The following is a 14,653-nucleotide window of genomic DNA, read 5'->3' on the forward strand; positions in this document are numbered from 1 at the left end:
TCTAATGGGGCCCATCAAACTTTATGGAGCATTATATGGGGCTCCTGATTCAATATGGATATTCAAAAACACTTAACCTACTGATGTCTCAATTAATTTTACTTTTATTGGTATCTATTTTTACTTTAGAAATTTACCGGTAGCTGCTGCATTTTCCACCCTAGGCTTATACTCGAGTCAATAAGTTTTCCCATTTTTTTGTGGCACAATTAGGGGGGTCGGCTTATACTCGGGTTGGCTTATACTCGAGTATATACAGTATATAATTCCACATGTGTTAATTCATAGTTTTGATGCCTTCAGTGTGAATTTACAATTTCCATAGTCCTGAAAATACAGAAAAATCTTTAAATGAGAAGGTGTGGTTAAACTTTTGGTCTGTACTGTATATTTTGCTAACATGTTATTTTGGGTTAGAAGGTTCTCTACCCGTCTATGTCCTATTGATTTTGAATTAAATTAATCTTGTTTTACTCATCTGGATGGAAATTTTTTAAAAGATACAGATATTATATGTAAATTGTATTCAAAAATATGCAGAGCTTCAAATATCACTGAAGGCTTACCAGACACAATCCTTGTTAAAAGGTTAGACATCGACTTATAGGGTTGTAACCTCTGATAAGTGGCTTTCGCAAGGCAGCTTTCTTTATCTTAGAGGAAAAGTAATTTGCATATGCTTTTCCCAGGGAGGCTTTCCTGACCACTTGATACCAGCTTGGAAGTCTCCACAAGCAAAAGCTGCCTGTGCTCCATTGAGGCAGCAGGAACAAAGCGATCTGCTTTAAGCATAGAAGAACCCACAGTTCGGGCCAACGGTGCAGCCATGCCACTAGCCCAAACTGTAAATGACAGGCGCAGATCCACCTGACAAGTGGGAAGCCAGCAGGAGGCTGGGCAGTGATGTCCTCTTAACCCCTACACCCCGAAGCCTGTTTTCATCTTTCTGACCATGCCAATGTATTCATTTATGACCAGTGTCACTTTGAGGTAATAAATCTGCAACACTTCATCGGATCCCACTGATTCTGTGAAAATATAGGACATTTTACAAGAATGTTGGAATTTTCAAACTTTGAATTTTTGTGCCCTTAACAACCAGAGGTATTTACGGTTTTGCGTTTTCGTTTTTCGATCCCCTTCCTAGAGCCATAACATTTTTACTTTTCCGTCAGTATGGTCATGTGAGGGCTTATTTTTTGTGGGACGAGTTGTACTTTTGAAGGACACCATTGGTTTTAACATATTGTGGTACTGGAAAATGGGAAAAAAAAATTCCAAGGGCGGTGAAATTGCAAAAAAAACTGCAATCCAATAGTAGTTTTTTTGTTTTGCTTTTTTACTATGTTCACTAAATGCTAACTGACCTGCTACTATTATTCTCCAGGTCATTACGAGTTCATAGACACCAAGCATGTCTAGGTTATTTTTTATATAAGTGGTAAAAACAAATTCCAAACTTTGAGAAAAAAAAATTGTGCCATTTTCCGATACCTGTAGCATCTCCATTTTTCATAATCTTGGGTTGGGTGAGGGCTCATTTTTTGCACACTGAGCTGTCATTTTTAATAATACCAGTTTGGTGCAGATACGTTCTTTTGATCACCCATTATTGCATTTTAGTGCAATTTCGTTGCGACCCAAAAAAGTTAATTCTGGTGTTTTGACTTTATTTCTCGCTACGCTGTTTAGTGATCAGGTTAATCCTTTTTTTTTATATTGATCGGGTGATTGTGAACGCGGCTACGCCAAATATGTGTATGTTTGATTTTTTATTTTTTTTTTTAGTTTTATTTTCAGTGGGGTGAAAGGGGGTGATTTTAACGTTTATATTTTTAACACCATTTTTCTTTAACTTTTGGCATGCTTCAATAGTCTCCATGGGAGGCTAGAAGTTGCCACAACTCAATCGGCTCAGCTACATAGAGGTGATGCTCAGATTGCCTGTATGTAGCAGAATTACTCACTTGCTATGAGCGCCGACCAACGGGCAGCGCTCACAGCAAGCCAGCAGTGACAACCATAGAGGTCTCCAGGAGACTTCTGATTGTCATGCCAACCCATTGGAGAACCGTGATCACGTGACAGGGGTCACCAATGGGTGGATTTCCAGCGTGATTTCTGGAAGCGCATGTTAAATGCCGTTGTCAATGTTTGACAGCGGCATTTAACAGGTTAGTAGCCATGGGTGGATTGAGATTCCACCCGCAGCTGTTCCGGGCACATGTAAGCTGTTCAAAACAGCTGACATGTGTCGGGAAAGATGTGGGCTCACTGCCGGAGCCCACATCAAAAGGAGGGTGTCCGACATCGTCGTACATTTACGCTCGATGTCGGAAATGGGGTAAACCAGAGGGTGTCCGACATCGTCGTACATTTACGCTCGATGTTGGAAATGGGGTAAACCAGAGTTATGTCACACAAAATAGTTACTAAATAACACTTCACATATGTCTTCTTAACATCTGCATCATTTTTAAACTTTTTTTTTGGTTAAGTTAGAAGGGTTAAAAGTTGACCAGTGCATCTCATTTTTCCAACCAAATTCACAAAACCATTTTTTAGGGGCCACCTCACATTTGAAGTAACTTTGAGGGGCTTATATGAGAAAATATCAAAAAGTGACACCATTCAAAAAACTGCCCCCCTCAAGGTGCTCAAAACCACATTCAAGTGGTTTATTAACCCTTCAGGTGATTCACAGGAATTAAAGCAATGTGGAAGGAAGAAATTAAAAAAGTTTTTTCCCCACAAAATTATTTTAGGCCCAAATTTTTGGTTGACACAAGGGTAACACCAATACCCTATATGTGAGGGGAAAAAATGTTTGGGTGCATGGCAGAGGTCGGAAGGAGCACCGTTTGACATTTGGAATGCAAAATTGGCTGTGTTGTGAATTCTGCTTTTGGGCTACCTCCGGTGGTTGTAGATGGTAATGCAGTTGTGTCTGGACTGCAGGATTGGACAGGTGTATCTGCTAATTGCAAGGCTGACTGGGGTATTTAGCTTTGCAGGAGTCTTTAGTCCCTGCCAGTTGTCAATGTTACTTGTGAAGTGTTGGATCACTTTCTGGCTTCTCCTGCTCGCTGTCAATTTCAGCAAAGATAAGTGTTTGGTTTTTGTTTCTGTGGCACACTGCCGGTGTGCTTGTTTCAGTTTCATTCCTGCTCTGATTATAGGATTCACTGGAGTTGCAGATATACGCTCCTGCATCTTTTAGTAGATGTAGGAAGTTTTTGTATATTCTGCTGTGGATGTTTTGAAGGGTTTTATTCTGACCGCACAGAACTCTGTCCTATCCTGTCCTATCTAGCTAGAGTGGCCTCCTGTGCTAATCCTGTTTTTCTGCCTGTGTATGTTTTTTCCTCTCCGACTCACCGCCAATATTTGAGGGGGGCTGTCTATCCTTTGGGGATTTTCTCTGAGGCAAGATAGTATTCCTATTTCCATCTTAGGGGTATTTAGTTCTCCGGCTGTGGCGAGGTGTCTAGGTGTGTTAGGTACACTCCACGGCTACTTCTAGTAGCGGTGTTAAGTTCAGGATTGCGGTCAGTACAGTGGCCACTTTCTCCAGTGAAAGTTCTCATGCAGCTCCTAGGTCACCGGATCATAACATGGCTGGAATCGATGGTCGACGCCATGTCACATTGGCCGAGCCCCTGATTTGCCTAAACGGTGGAAACACCCCACAAGTGACCCCATTTTAGAAACTAGACTCCTTCAGGTGCACTTATCTAGATGTGTGGTGAGGACCTTGAACCCCCATGTTCTTCAAAGAATTTTATAACTTTGAGCTGTGAAAATAATAAAAATCACATTCCCACAAAAATATTGTTTCTCCTTTGTCTCATTGGGGGACACAGATCGTGGGTGTATGCTGCTGCCACTAGGAGGCTGACACTAAGTGATACAAAGAAAGTTTGCTCCTCCCCTGCAGTATACACCCTCCTGCTGGCTCTCAGCTAACCAATTCTTGCTTAGTGTCCGTAGGAGGCACACGGACAGGTCTGCTATTCAGACCCAAAACTCATTATTTTATTTTTACATTTTTGATTTTACTTTTTTCAACGGAGGGGCGACGGATCCTTTCAAGGCTCCGATCTCCCTGAACCATCAACAGGCGAGCATGGAGAGTGTCGCCTCTCCGTATCCTCTCCTGCGACGTGGGATGCCACTGACTGAGCTGATTCTTAGGGGCGACGGGTCCCTTCAAGGGCACCGATCTCCCCGCACCCTGAACAGACGAGCACGCTAAGCGTTGGGCGCGACGGACTGACGGACGTTCAAGTTTTTTAGCACAAATGTGGGCAGCGGACGCAGTGTTTCAACGCATCTGCTGCCCATTGTGAAGTCCCAGGGAAGAGGGAGTGGAGTTCCGGCTGCGCTTGTGCAGTTTAAAACGCAGGACCCGACGTACGAAAAAACGTTCCCTTGAACCTTTTTTCGATACGACGGCCCGCCAAATACCGACGCATCTAGTGCACAACGTATGGAACATGTGTCCATACGTCGCGATGCGTCGGTAATACAAGTCTATGTGCAGAAAACGCATCCTGTGGGCAATTTTGCAGGATGCGTTTTTTACACAAAACGACGCATTGCGAAGTCTTGTAAAAGACGGAAGTGTGAAAGAAGTCTATCCCTGCACAGTCCACACTGCACCATAACAATAGAGTGCGTGCGCTTTCCTCGGCGCTAAAACCCAGTCATCGCGGCGGCTCCATGCCGGGACGCGCACCGATGGTGAGTGGATCCAGTCAGCGATGGGCCTCTGCAGTGAGATATTCACATGCTGACAGGCAGCCTCAGCTTCCCTGTGGCCCACCTCCCTGAGGTAACGCTCCGGCTGCAAAAATTTAGCTCCCGCAACCTGCACTATGGCGTGCTAAGGCGGCTCCGCCCACCTCTACTGGTGCTTCTGCCTTGGCACGGGAATGCTCGCTTCTCTCGGCAACGCCCCTCTATTCTCTACCCCTGGTATTGCTCCCGCCGGCTGCAGAAACTTAGGCCCTGGCTTGGGCCTATTCATGGAAGTCACAGGGGTGATGGTTTTGCACTGAAGGGGCACCAGGTAAGAAAGTACTGCTCTCCCCCTCTGCATCTTCCCCCCTGTGCTTAAAGGCACACGACCAGTATTCCCTAGTCTTAAAGGCACACGACCAGTATTCCCTAATCTTAAAGGCACATGACCAGTATTCCTGGTCTTAAAGGCACATGACCAGTATTCCCTGGTCTTAAAGGCGCATGACCAGTATTCCCTGGTCTTAAAGGCGCATGACCAATACTCCCTGGTCTTAAAGGCACATGAACAATATTCCCTGGTTTTAAAGGCACATGACCAGTATTACCTAGTTTTAAAGGCACATAACCAGTATCCCATGGTCTTAAAGGCTCATGACCAATATTCCCTGTCTTAAAGGCACATGACCAGTCCGAAACCGGTCACCCTAAATGAGCTCAGGAGCCCTCCGCCACCGACTGCAGCTTATCCCACGGTACCTAGTTCCCTGAGTGGGCTTCGTCACTGTCGCAACCCATGGCTTCTCTGACCAAGAGATTGAATCCCTCCGTGATCCCTCTGTGGCTCGGAGTGCTCGCAGAACCGATATACATGGTCCCTCTCCTTCATGCGAGCCGCTAGCATGGGCCGCAAGTATTCTAGAAATATACAGGCGTCTAGAAAATGTAAGTTTCATTTCCTGATCTCACTCACCAATGATTTGCTGAGAACAAGACTCTGAATATGGATCGGATATTGCCTTGTTTCTGGACTCGCCAGAACTTCAGAACAAGATGGAGTCGCCTATTTATATCATCAATCAATCTCTGTAGATTGACGAGGACTTTGGTTCTACTCTAGATAACGCAGTGTCCCTCATAAGGAGACTAAGCTCCCAGCAGAGCATTTGCCATTCACCCGGACAGGGAGCATCCGGATAAGCGATTCCCTGGACAGAAGCCTCTGCAATTGCGGTATCCTTTTTCAGCCAATATGCAAACACATTGGGTGTCCCCTCCACGTATACCCCTTAGGACGTGGGATGCCATGCCTGGTCTGATTCTTAGGGGCGGCGGGTCCTTTTAAAGGGCACCGATCTCCCCCAGACCATCAATTCACGAGCACACGGAGTGTCGCCTCTGTGTATCCTCTTCTACAGCCAGGCCTAACGCCAGACAACCAGCCCGGTCCACCCGGTGACCTGAACTCAGTGGATGTACAGAGGCACCCTTTTTGGCGTCTGAACATCCCTCTCTGCATCTCCACTATTTAGCAGATGATGCAAGAAGGTGGACGATCCCTCTCCACTTCCCTGTTAAGAGGATGGTGGATTGAGGCTTCATCATATTAACTCTGCACCGTCAAAAGAAAGCAGCGATTGCAAGAGACTGCTTTTCCTCACCTTCCGGATGCAGCCGCGCATTCTGCCACTTGGAAAATTAACCGGGTAGAATCTCCTGTTATATACCTTCCAATATCCCTGCCCGATGGGTCATCAATTAAACATACAATGGACTCTCAGATAGCAAATCTGGTTTGTTCCGTCTTGCGGCTTCGGGTTCAGCACTCTACCCTTCCTTAGCCGCCGCATGGGTTGCTACAGCAATGGTCTCCTGGTCAGAGACCTTAACTTCCTTGATTCACAACAGTAGCCTTTTCCCGAAGACAGTACAGCTGGTCAATCAAACTTATTGAGTGGGAGACTAGCTGAATCACGCCTCTCGGGTGCGGCTACGTGCGCGGCGCTGTCAGCAGCAAATACCATTACACTCAGAAGGACTTTATAGCTCAGAGAATGGAAGGGTACTCTGTGTTCAAAAAGCCTCTGACATCACTCCCTTACCAGAGTGATCAGTTATTCGGTGAGAAGTTGGGAGCTTTCCCCACGCAGGAACAAAGGATCGCATGTTTCCTATAGACCCAACCAGCAGTAGATGAGTTGACCAGGACGGTCTAGATCTAAGGGATCTTGGTTTCAAAAAGGGGACCGAAAGGTAAGACCTATCCTGGACCTCAAACTTCTACCCACCTTGAGAAGGTCCCCCTTCTTCGGATGGAGTTCCTCCGCTCAGCCACTACTTCAACGGAAAAAGGTAGAGTTTCTGGCATCCACCGACATTCGGGATGCTTACCTTCACATTCCTATCTTTTCCCTCTTCAAAAATTCCTCTGCTTTTCCATTCGCGAACAGCATTTTCAAATCACAACCTCGTCCTTCGGCCTTGCTACCGCACTCAGAGTGTTAGCAGGGGTTATGGTGGCTGTCATGTTCCTCTTGCACCCTAGAGGCATGGTCGTCCTGCCATATCTGGTCAACTTTTTAGCCGCTCTTCCAGGACGGAGCTGTGTCGTTTATATCTCTTGCGATACTCTTTCTCACCTGGGCTGGCAGCTAATCTTAGACAAGTTTTTCCTCATTTCCAGCCCAGCAGATATCCTTTTTAAGGATGATCCTGGACACTTCCAGAAGGTTGGTAATTCTCCCTGGAGACAAGGCCGTTGCCCTTCAACAGGGAGCTCGCGCGCTTGTTCACTCATCCCTTCATTCCATTCAATTTGCTAGGAGGGTTCTGAGGGAAAATGGTGACTACAATGGAAGCGGTTTCCTTCGCTCCTCTCGTTTTCTGCAGGTCAAACAGGCTTTCAGAGGGTTGTCTCTGAGCTGCTTCCTCATCCAGGGGAGATCCTTTCTCCCGCTTCAATGGTTGTTAGTGACTACCGATGCCAGTCCTCTTCTCCTGATCATTGTTCTGGAGATCCGAACGGTACGGCTAATTCTACAGCAGGTCCACTGCCTTCTGGCGGCTCACCCCATCCGAATTCAATCGGACAATGCCACAGCTGTGCCATACGTCAATCATCTAGCAGGTACCCACGGTCAAGCATCATGGTCGAGGTACCACACATTCTCTGATGAGCCGAGATCTATCATTCAGGTGATCTCGGCACTACACTTCCCAGGAGTAGAACTCTGGATGGCAGACGCCATCAGGGTCTCACCTCAAGTGAGTGGGAGCTTCACCCGGAAGTCTTCCATCAGATCTGCCCTCTCTGGAGCACTCCAGATGTAGGTCGGATGGAGTCCAGACTGAACACCAATGTACTCTAGTTCATGGTTCGGCCTTGAGATCCAAAAGCCATCTCAGTGCATGCTCTGGTTCTTCCATGCTACCAGTTTCCATAACCCCTCTTCCACTACTTCCGAGAGCCTTTCGGAAGCAGGAAGGGCCCCAGTGATCCTGGGAAATCCGCACTGACCACGTCAGGTTTTTTTCGTTTGCGGAACTAGTATTTTTCCGTCTTATTGCAATAAAACTGCAAGTAGGAACTTCCTCGCAGGGAGTTTTCACATGTGGTTCTTCCCGATCGCATACCGTTAGGTCTTTGGGACCTTAATGGTCCTAGGAGTCTTACAGTAAACTCCTTTTGATCCGGACAGACTTTACTATCAGGGAAGGTCGCCCTTTTTTTCTCTGCGATCTCGTCATCCTGATGACTCTTCGGAGCTAGCCACTCTGTTCTTTCAGACTTTTTTCCCCTTATTACCTTCAAGGCAAGGTTGTCCTCAGGCCATCCCTGTCCCTTGTTACCAAGGTGGTATTGTATTGCCACTGTTATGAGGGCATCGTTCTTCCCTCATCTCTTTCGGCACATGTCCACAAAACGGAATGGGTTCCCCGTATTCTGAACGAAGCGAGTGTTCTGAGTAGGTACATCTCGAGGAAGGCGTCCTTCCGAAGGTTGGACGCTTTATTTGGGCTTCCTGACAGTTAGGCTGCCGTCACACTAGCAGTATTTGGTCAGTATTTTACATCAGTATCTGTAAGCGAATACCAGGAGTGGGTGATAAATGCAGAAGTGGTGCATATGTTTCTATTATACTTTTCCACTAATTGTTCCACTCCTGGTTTTGGCTACAAATACTGATGTAAAATACTGACCAAATACTGCTAGTGTGACGGCAGCCTTACAGGAAGGGTTTAGCCGTTTCATCGGCCATGTTAGCCTGGTGGATTTGTTACACTATCCAGGAGTTCTTCCGTGTTAGGCTACATACATACAGTAAACCATGTCATATCACCTTTTTTTTGCATATTCCACACTACTAATGTTAGTAGTGTTATATAGAAAAGGAGGACATAGAGTTTAGCACAAAATACAAACTTTATTAGAATAAAAAAAAAAGAGAAATACAAGAATAAAAATGGATATCATAAGTCAAAAATTGTAACATGTGAACCATACCCAGGTGAAATTACTTGACCAGTGATTCCCACTCTAAACCAGAGAGATAGACTGAAATTCTATCTGGGTAATCATATAAAGTGTGGGTATAGTACTCAATGTCTTCCCTGGGAACTGCATTCCCAAATAATCAGACACCCACTACTCATATAGACAAACCCACACGGGACACATATAACCAATAAATCAAATACAAATAAGAATCAATAGTTACCCATGTCCAGTTTAGGTGAGAGTCCCGGTCACCCCAACGCGCGTTTCGCGTGCTAATGGTAGCCTCGCTTCCTCAGGGGGCGTGGCCTAACTCCCATCTTAGTGCTCTTTAAATACTGTGCCGTTCCGGTCACCTGACCGTGCGGCATCCAATCCATGATAGGTTAAAATGCACTTGCGTGCATGTGACGTGTCATCGTCATGGAGACCAGCGGCGCTACAACGCCGCTTACATATCTACCCGTGATTACCTAGTGCTCGCCTATTGTGTGTGTCAATAGGTGCCGGCGAGCATCACACGTCCCGCAGTGGCCCCCACCACGTAGCCGAGTCCCCGCCCATCCCGGTCACATGAGCGGGCCGGCACCTGGCCGCAACATGTTCCCGGAGGGAGCAGGGGACTCCCCCACAGGGGGGGGGGACAGCGCAAGACATGCGGTGCTATCGCCCGCCCGGTGACTTGTGAATATGCTAATATGCTAGATAAATAATGGTGGAATCGGGCTTTTTTAAACAAATATTTGGAAAGGGGATTGATACCACGAGGACTTAGAGTCCAGGTATTCCCCTCATTTGAGGTGGAAGATGATACGTTCCGAGCCAAATGGGAAGAGCTGGCTAATACATGTTCAAGGGGTTTTATGGATCTATTGGCACAACTTAATCAGACAGCAATTGATGAAATGGATAAGGAAATTGAGGACATTCAAGCTAGATTAAAACAGGATATTTCCAGTGACATGCTAATAACATTCAATGCTGAATTGGAGCAGGATTTTTCTAAATGGGAAAAAAATATATGTGAAAATAAGGCCAAAAAATTCCAACGTGACATTGGGGACCAGCAATCCAATATGGTCTACAGGTGGAATAGGAAAACATTCCGGTACAGGGGATCCTCCCGTGCCAGATCGGCCTCCAATGTGTCTATGACCTCGAGTGAAGGATCAAGTAAATCTGGATCCAAATATTATGATCTACGAAATTCTGGTTTAAATAAGGAAAAAAAGAATATTAAATTTGGTGCCTCCCAAAAAAATCATCAAACCAAGAGAGACAAGAAGGGATTAGAGGTAATCAATTTATCAAATTACATCCTTAGCAATGATCAAATTGATGTACTTCAAAAGGGGTTAACATTCTCACCCACTAATAACTTTAATCTATTTACAGCCACCAAAGACCTCTATCTCTTCTCAAGAAAATTGATTTTCAAAAAATTGTTTGCTAAGGATGGATCTACATCTAGTGAGGATCTAATAGAGGGAGAGGCTCAGAGGGCGCTGGAGGATCTCTTGGAAGAACAAACATCAGGCCCCAGTGGTAGGTTTCCACCTGATTGCTATCCAAAATCAACAAAGTTCCCCCCCTTGTCCTTATGTCCGGCAGTAGAGATTTTTACACGATTGGTTAAACAAGATTTTGAGAAAATAACCACAAGGCGTCAATATGACAACTTGACAGCAAAACAGAGAATAGCATTACAGCAATTAAAGGATTATGATGATATTGTGATTAAGCCGGCGGACAAGGGGGGGAATGTTGTTCTATGGCCCAAGACACTCTACGAGAAAGAGGCAGCTAGACATCTTAGAGATAGAGAAACGTATTGCAGGTTGGAACACAGTCCACTGAATGAGTTTTCCCAGGAGTTGGAGAGCATCCTAAAGGATGCTCTTGAGAGGGGATTGATCCCGAAAAAAATCTTTGATGGCCTATTGACCAGATTTCCTAAAGTACCTACCCTGTATTTTGTTCCTAAAATACATAAGAATCCCATTGATCCCCCCGGCCGTCCGATTGTCTCGGGCATGGGGGGTTTGAGTGACCCGATTTGCAAATTTGTTGATTTTTATCTTAAACCTTTGGTTGAGACCCTCCCCTCCTATGCTCGGGACACATCGGATGTGCAGAGTAGGATCAATGGGATTCAATTGGAAGATGACATGATTCTTGTCACCGCTGACATTGAGTCATTATATACCTGCATAAAACATGAGGACGGACTGGAGGCGGTCCGCTTCTTCCTGGGGTCTGACAGCCGGGATGGCCTTATGTGTGATTTTATTTTGGAATTACTTACTTTCATTCTAACCAAAAATGTTTTTGTTTTTAAGGATGTTTTTTATTTGCAGCAACGCGGCACTGCCATGGGCGCGGCCTGTGCGCCCTCTTTCGCCAACCTCTTCCTTGGATTTTGGGAGAGGGAGGTTTTTGGTGAGGGGGGCGTCCGGGCCGCGGACCATGTGCAGTGCTGGTTGCGTTACATTGATGACCTGCTTATAATCTGGCAGGGGTCTGAACTGGAGTTACGGACCTTTATGCAGGACCTCAATTGCAATAGATTCAACATTAAATTGACATACCAAATGAGTACGACGGCGGTGGACTTCCTGGATGTTAAAATTGAGGTGGATGAACACCGGTATTTACAGACCGATGTACACAGGAAGTCCACCTCCGTCAACTCTCTATTGCATGCGAGTTCGAGTCATCCTTATAGCACCATTAGGGCCATCCCGGTTGGGCAGCACCTCAGGGTGAGGAGGATTTGTTCCTCTGAGTCCAAGTTCGAAATGCAGGCTAAGGATCTCCAAGAGAGGTTTAAGGAGAGAGGCTATAGCAATAGATGCATTAAAAAGGGATATCAGAGGGCGAAGTTCCAAAAACGGGAGACTTTGTTATATCCCCAAAGAAAGGAAAATTCTCAACAGGAAAATGTAGTTCGATTTATATCTACATTCAATGGGGAATGGACTACAATGAGAAACTGTCTCCAAAAACATTGGAATGTACTGATGACTGATCCAACACTATCCAAAGTTCTGACAGAACATCCCCTGATGACATCTAGAAGAAGTAGGAATCTTAAGGATATCCTAGTGTCCAGTCATTACATCCCTTCCCCTCCTAAAAATCAATTTGGATCAACCGGTCCTAGTAAAGGATGTTTCCCATGTGGAAACTGCATCTCGTGCAAAAACATCAGTCGGGCGTCAGATTTTCAATCAGTGGGAGGAAAAGTATTCCCAATAAAACAACACATCACCTGCAATACTACTCAGGTTATTTATTATGCAGTTTGCAGCTGTCCAAAAATTTATATTGGCCTGACGTCTAGACGACTGGGTACTCGCACGAGAGAGCATGTTAGGGACATCATGGCGGCGGAGAGAGAAGAAGATGTTTCAAAATTGAAAACCATCCCACGTCATTTTAAAGAGCACCACAATTGTAACCCTAGACTCTTTTTAGTTAGAGGTATTGAACATATTCAGAGTGGGATTAGAGGAGGGGACATCCAACGCCTATTGGCACAAAGAGAATGTAGGTGGATTACCACTCTGGGAACCCTGGCACCCAATGGGCTAAATGAATCATATGGCTTTTCATCCTATTTGTAATTATTGTTATGCCTGATCCACCTTATCACATCCTAACCAGATTTTATTTTGTTTTAATTCCTTTTCTTAAGGTACCGTCACACATTGCGACGCTGCAGCGATACCGACAACGATCCGGATCGCTGCAGCGTCGCTGTTTGGTCGCTGGAGAGCTGCCACACAGACCGCTCTCCAGCGACCAACGATCCCGAGGTCCCTGGTAACCAGGGTAAACATCGGGTAACTAAGCGCAGGGCCGCGCTTAGTAACCCGATGTTTACCCTGGTTACCATCCTAAAAAGTAAAAAAACAAACGCTACATACTTACCTACAGCCGTCTGTCCTCGGCGCTCTGCTTCTCTGGTCTGGCTGTGAGCGCCGGGCAGCCAGAAAGCAGAGCGGTGACGTCACCGCTCTGCTTTCCGGCTGACCGACGCTCACAGCCAGAGCAGGAGGAGAGCAGAGCACAGCGCTGGAGGACAGACGGCTGTAGGTAAGTATGTAGTGTTTGTTTTTTTTTACTTTTAGGATGGTAACCAGGGTAAACATCGGGTTACTAAGCGCGGCCCTGCGCTTAGTTACCCGATGTTTACCCTGGTTACCAGCGAAGACATCGCTGAATCGGTGTCACACACGCCGATTCAGCGATGTCTACGGGGAGTCCAGCGACGAAATAAAGTTCTGGACTTTCTTCCCCGACCAGCGACAGCACAGCAGGGGCCTGATCGCTGCTGCCTGTCACACTGGACGATATCGCTAGCGAGGACGCTGCAACGTCACGGATCGCTAGCGATATCGTCTAGTGTGACAGTACCTTTAGTTTCGTGTTTTTAATTGTGTCTTTGTTGTTACGTTTATTAGTTTCTGATTGACATACTACAGACATATTGAGGATATGAGAGAAAAATTTCCGCACTACATCACAGAGTGGACAAAGAAGGAAGACTCATTTTTCTGAATAAATAGGATGGACATATTGGAAAAGAGACATGCCTCCATAATGGACAACGTGATATAAAGAAATCCTATGGTGAACATGTTTCAGAAAGTTGGGAGTACTAAATGGACTGAGTCCCCATTGTCTCATTCTTTTCATTTGTCTGTATGATGTTCATCATAATCTATTTTTAACTATGTATGGAATAGCATTGTTTAAAGTATGGATATTTTTAGAGCACATTTACACACAGTAATGGGCACTAAATAGTGATGTTTGGAAAGTTGCACTAAGTACTAAAGTAATCATAATAATTGGCATTTTTCCTTTTAAAAGCAAATTATTTATCTAGCATATTAGGATATTCACAAGTCACCGGGCGGGTGATAGCACCGCATGTCTTGCGCTGTCCCCCCCCCCCTGTGGGGGAGTCCCCTGCTCCCTCCGGGAACATGTTGCGGCCAGGCGCCGGCCCGCTCATGTGACCGGGATGGGCGGGGACTCGGCTATGTGGTGGGGGCCACTGCGGGACGTGTGATGCTCGTCGGCACCTATTGACACACACAATAGGCGAGCACTAGGTAATCACGGGTAGATATGTAAGCGGCGTTGTAGCGCCGCTGGTCTCCATGACGATGACACGTCACATGCACGCAATGATATGACCGGGATGGGCAGGGACTCGGCTACGTGGTGGGGGCCACTGCGGGACGTGTGATGCTCGCCGGCACCTATTGACACACACAATAGGCGAGCACTAGGTAATCACGGGTAGATATGTAAGCGGCGTTGTAGCGCCGCTGGTCTCCATGACGATGACACGTCACATGCACGCAAGTGCATTTTAACCTATCATGGATTGGATGCCGCACGGTC

This window comes from Ranitomeya imitator, chromosome 3, assembly GCF_032444005.1.
Source record: "Ranitomeya imitator isolate aRanImi1 chromosome 3, aRanImi1.pri, whole genome shotgun sequence".
Classification (NCBI taxonomy): domain Eukaryota; kingdom Metazoa; phylum Chordata; class Amphibia; order Anura; family Dendrobatidae; genus Ranitomeya; species Ranitomeya imitator.